The following is a 6,174-nucleotide window of genomic DNA, read 5'->3' as shown; positions in this document are numbered from 1 at the left end:
AATTTTCAACAAGTAAAGTGAACAAAATATAAAAAGAATGGATGTATAACGCACACTCTTTAAATAGAACAAAAAAACTAAATATTTATATAACATTTTTATATCAATCAATATATAAAAATACTACATTTCCAATACTAAATCAACACGCAGTGATGTTAAGGTTGTCCGCCACATGAAAAGATACAAAATTGCAGTGTTTTCAAATTCATTGTTCGGTTAATAACTAGTTGTCTCCACTCATAGTATAGTCGGTGTGTATAAAGACAATAGATGTAGATTTGAAAAAAAATTTACAAATCTATTTTTAGACCAAGGGAAAAGGTCACGTGACCACCAGAAATAGAAAGTAAAATACTGACAAATAAATCGTAGTAGAACAAGGGCATACGAATGTTTAAATTTAAAGTTTAAAACACCATTGGATAGTTTACGAACTAAAGTTCATTAAAAAATCATGGCAAAGTGTTGTTTTTAAAGATAATACTTATAAAACCAACTTCAAAGGCAAACCACTTCACATTTTGTGCTTTTTCGGAGTTTCGGACACATTTTTATCACTACTTATAATATCTGTATTCTTTGCCATATGTTAGCGAAGTGTAATTTCAAATTCTCTTTCTGAAAAACCAAAAAATATCGACCTTAGTGGCCAGTATGCCCTTGTTCTACTCGTTTTTATAACCGACTCTTCAGTATTTCAGTTAAATCGTCGATATTAAAACGCTCCATTGACTTTCAATGTTCCAAACGAGTTACTCCCCTTTGCTAACAGAGAACGCTGATTTTCGTTCTAATAATCAGAATTAGCTTGTTTTTCTGTCCGTATGCTATTTTTTTTCATTTTTTATAAACACTCTCACCTTACAGTTACTTTGTATTTGTTTGTGTTTCAGTACAGTTGGATAAATAATATAGTTGGAAAAAGGGGGAGGGTCAGGAGAACAACATATTTCATCAGCCAATTTTGAAATCTTCGGTTTTTTTTATATCTGGAACTGTAATTAAGGCACTGCTAATTTATGAAATTTGTTGTATGCAGTTGAAGTCATTCTTTCATTGATTTGAACATGTTGAAAAAATAAGACGATGTGGTCAGTTTTCCATTGACATTGACCATTCATTGAACAACACACATTTATGCAGCGCATTCTATAAAGATAAATTAAGGGTCTAGGAATGCTTGAAGGGGCCTTTATTTCATACAAACTGCATTTTTTAATGTCTGCAACCTTTTCTGTTATACTGTTTTGTCTGATAATCACTACAACAAACAGACACTAATCAGCACTATATATATTCCCCTTTTATTTTTGTGCAGTGAGTATTGGTCATAATTATCCCTTTGACACTCTGATGCATGAATCATAAATTCTTGCTCAGAGCAATTTTTAATATATAATGTTGTACTTGTTGCATTGTTATTCTAATAATGTCATGTAGTCCCTAGATCATCAAAGAATGACCCACTGATTTTCAATTAGCTGTATATTTAAATGGTCTGCTTTAGGTACATTATGAGCAAATACATTAACAATCAGGGCACCAGTAGCCAAGGCTGGTTTAGGCTTTTGACTTGGCCACTAAATATCTCTTAATTCTAATGCAATTAGTTTGAATCAAATTTTGTGAAATCCTCATTCCTTATAGTTAAGAAAATATCCATAATGTTTATACAAGTTTATCTTTCATATTTTTCACAAGTTGGGCCCTATATTGATAATATTAGTCTTTCTCCTTGCTTTTTAACCCTGTTATAATATTCAGCTGGAGAGGTTTTTTCATAGTCATATATATGTAATTTAATATCATGCTCAAATGAGAACCATTTTGATATATAGGTATAAGATCAAAATCAGCATTATAGGAGTAATAGTGATTCTACTCAGAATTGGTCTATCTGTATAAAAAAATGGAAATATTGTCTGACATAAGAGCACTTTCATTTTTATTGCTAAAAGTAAAGAAAATTACATTTAAGTTTTGAATAAAATACATTTGTAGTTTTACTAATGTCATAGACAATGAATGTCACCTTTCAAACTGTTGATAAACATTTCCAATAAAACAGTGTAATATCCTATAAGGAATAATGTATACTTCCTACCTCCTTAACAATGAATGATTTCCTACACATTTATTTTAATCACTGTATCCTTGTACATGAATCACATTGAATTTTCCTTTTCTATTCACATTGCCTAATTACTATTTATTCTCATAGCAATTTTGAAGTAAAATTTACACATGATTGTTGATGAATATTTTGAAATCAATCCTTCCTTTATCCAATTGACATCATAAAATCTATGTTTTACTTCTAGTGTAGATAAATAGGTCACTTTTTCATAGTTTGAATATCTTCATTTAATCTGAAATATAATAATAAGGATAACAAATCATTTGTCATTAAGAATTTAACTCACTGTAAACAAGTCAACTACCATAACTAAACACACAATTTCACACAAATCATGTACATTGTGTATGTTTCAAACATGTCAAATACATTGGAATATTTTAACTAATATATAAATATACTATGATCATTATAACTTCTCTAAAAATTGTGATCACCTTCATCATAAATGATTGTTCAAAACACACTATCAGGAATTCATCCTGTCAACAATACTTGTGAAATCAGGACCCAAGAAAATACATGTCATACATGTGTAATGAAACTGTTTGTAAATTTAATAATGTGCAGCTCCAAGTAATTAAAAGTCTTGATTGTTTTGAAGTTTCTTAAAAAAATTAGCTGATCATATTTTAAAAAGTGTTATTGTAAGCTGACATGTATATAATGACAGCAATGAGCATGAGCTTGAAGTTATATAATTAAAGAGATTCATTTTGTTCAATTGGAATTTCTATCAATTCAAATTCTAGTACCATACTTAAATTATAATCATGAATGCAACTAGTTCATTAAATGAAATTATAGATTTCAAATTTAGTTTGAGTTTAGGTTAAACTACTGATAAATTTATAAAACAGAATACATTTTGTAGTACAAATGTATCATAATTTTATCATGATTTGCAATCACACCTCATCTTCTTTTTTTACACTGAAATTTACCTGTTTTATATTCAATTCTAATTGATGACAAATTCTTTTTAAAGTACAGCACAGTCTGGTCAAATCCTGTATTAAAGAAAATAGAGAACACATGAATAATTGAAAAACTTGATATGCCAAAATTAAATGAGATAATTTATGCAAACAATTGATTAAAAATGATTTAATATCTTTACATTTTATTATACAAGGCTATCTTTTTGACACCTTTTTTATGTACAATGTATATATTTTCTTATTAATGCTATGATATGATAGAGGATATAAAAAAGGAGTTTTCCCTTAAACTATGAATACTTTGTACTTGCTAGCTAGCTACATTTACATAATGTGCACACACTTACAACCATATATAGCCTGATACTGGATAAATAAAGAGAAATAAATGACACATTTATAAAAAGTGCAATTATGTATCTCCACTTTAATTTCTCCTGAATGAAAGTAATAGTTATTTTGACAAAGATTTATAAACAATGAAGTCTGTCATACAATATTATATATTTGAACTCTCAATATTTTCAGAGTTATGTTGTTTTTTTAAACATCAATATTTCAAATTACTTATTCATAACTTTTCATTTGAAAAATACCCCCACATTTTTATTTCTACACTATTTTCAATGAAACGAAGTACCGATGAAATAAATTCAAATTCAGGTTTGTCTAATACTTGTCAATCTTATATTAGACAATCAATCAGTAAATTTATGTAAATATTTGATTGTTTTTTTTCTGAAATCAAATGGTTATTTATTCGTAAATAAATAAAGAACACTACAAATAACAAATAGTGTTATATGCTCGAATCCACATTTATTTTCGACTTAAGAAATACACTTCATAGTGATCACGCGGTTAGATTATAAAATAACATGGTCAAGTTGAAATTCGATAACACCTCCCCCTTTTTTGGTTAGAAAAGAAAACAACACCTAACGTTTCCCGAATTTAACAAATCGTATGAAAAAAAAAACATAAGATAAGTGATATTGTACTTACGGTTGGATATTCGAGTCATGTTTTCCGTCAGGACCATCATCAAATCGTATAAAAACTTCATAAACAGCTGACACGCACTTGCTTGTTTTGATGCCTTTTCAAGCTTTAAAATGACGTTGCGTGTAAGAATAAATGTGCTGACAACCAATAGAAACGACTACATGACGTCACAATTAGATTGCGATAGAATCTTTGAAAGCTTATGGAGAACTGCCTTAACATTACTGCGCATCCCGATGCACATATATAACCTTCAATTCACATTCAGCATCCAATGGATATTACCTTGAAAAAGAATACAACGGAGTAGTTCAGAGCTTTTTAGAAAGCTAAAACTTATAATTTTCTTAATTTTCAAAGTGAATATCACTGATGCGTTTTGTTTTAATCTGTGTCAAAAAAGCGTTTACCATAATGTAATAGGTGTTTGCACATAACGTAATTGGTGTTTGGACATAACGTAATAGGTGTTTGCACATAACATAATAGATGTTTGGACATAATGTAATAGGCATTTGCACATAACTTACATGGTGTTTGCACATAATGTAAGCGGTATTTGCACATAACGTAATAGTGTTTGCACATAATGATGTAGTTGTTATACATAACTTAATAGGTATTTGCACATAACGCAATAGGTCTTTGCACATAAGGTAAACTATGTTTGCACATAGGGTAAACGATGTTTGCACATAAGGGGAACGATGTTTGCACATAAGGTAAACGAGAATTGCACAAAACGTATAAGTTGTTTGCACATAATGTAAATGGCATTTGCACATGACGTAATGAATGCTCACAGAGAGTATCAATTCTATACCATGATGTGTTGTGTTTTTCACTGGAGATCCATATGTATTAACACAACGCGAAAAGACTACAATACCATGAGGTTTACATAGAACAAAGGTATATCAAAACAAAACCTTTAGAACATTCGGCATAACAATAACACTTGAGACCGGACGCAATTTTTAACTGACTTACGTAAAAGAAGAATAGACATAACATAGATAAAATATGAGAGAATGTAAAGGTGGTTGATCATAAAGTTTCGAAGTATTCACAGAATATATAGTAGTAAAAGCATGATGTAATGCTTATTGTACACAACAAACTTTAGCAATGACATATAATACTACTGTTTGACCAAACAAATAACTAATTTGACATAACACAAAGATGCCGTGACAAGAAATACAGACATTTAAACATTGCAATATAAGCGGGAGTTTGGCTAGCGATAAAACTAGTTTCAACCCAACATCGTGTCTCAAAATATCCTGTACCAATTCAGGAATATGACAGTTGTTATCAAATAGTTCGTTTCTATGTTGGTGTTTGCTTTGTTTCAGTTCAATGTTTCTATTGTTCCGTTGTTTTCCTCTTATAGTAGATAGGTTTACTTCGGGGTTAGTTTGTTAACCGGATTTGTCTTCGCTTAAACGATGTATGACTATTGAACAGCGGAATACTGCTGTTGCCTTTATTTAACAGAAATTTTAATATTCATTTGCATTTTCTATCCGATGCAGCTCATATGTAAACAATAAAAGGACAAGAAAAACATTCAGATTTAACATACGATAAGAAAGGACGAGATTCCTGGCATGAATAGGTTATTTTGAATATTCTCGACCATTTAACAATCAAAGCGTACACAAAGATCACACACAATAGTACACACATACGTAGAAGAAAGTACTGACACATTGACATGCACAATAATAATAATAATAATAACATACAATTAGAAAAGTCTGCTCAAAGAATAAAAAGCCAGTACTAATTTTACTGGCAAGTCAATCTGTCACTTTACACTCTACTATCGGTTGCTGTACTGAATAGAAAATTACACTACTTTAATATATAGGTATAAATATTAACCGGCATCTTTTTAATTGGACTCATAAATCTAGTTAGAGAGTTTAAACCTTAGTGTTAGTAGAATTCGTATGATCTTGAATGTAAAGTACAGTTGGCACTTGCTCTTTAATTTCAGGAAATGATTCTTTGAACATTGCCGTTAACAAAAACGCAACACAAGTTTCAACACGGAATAATAACGTTTTAAGATTTGGACCT

General features: G+C 29.9%; 1 long non-coding RNA gene across 1 annotated transcript; it reads right to left on the bottom strand.

Annotated features, from left to right (window-relative positions):
• Positions 1–1,383: 1,383 nt before the first annotated feature.
• Positions 1,384–4,301, bottom strand: LOC139497994 (uncharacterized). The gene is made up of 3 exons (XR_011657782.1): positions 4,087–4,301; positions 3,085–3,150; positions 1,384–2,372 (listed from the first exon to the last, which is right to left on the bottom strand). It is a non-coding gene; the product is annotated as an uncharacterized lncRNA (long non-coding RNA).
• Positions 4,302–6,174: the final 1,873 nt, after the last annotated feature.

The sequence above is a fragment of the Mytilus edulis genome, chromosome 12 (genome assembly GCF_963676685.1).
Source record: "Mytilus edulis chromosome 12, xbMytEdul2.2, whole genome shotgun sequence".
Taxonomy (NCBI): Eukaryota; Metazoa; Mollusca; class Bivalvia; order Mytilida; family Mytilidae; genus Mytilus; species Mytilus edulis.
Note: the sequence above shows the minus strand (reverse complement) of the source record. Positions and strands in the feature narration are given on the sequence as shown.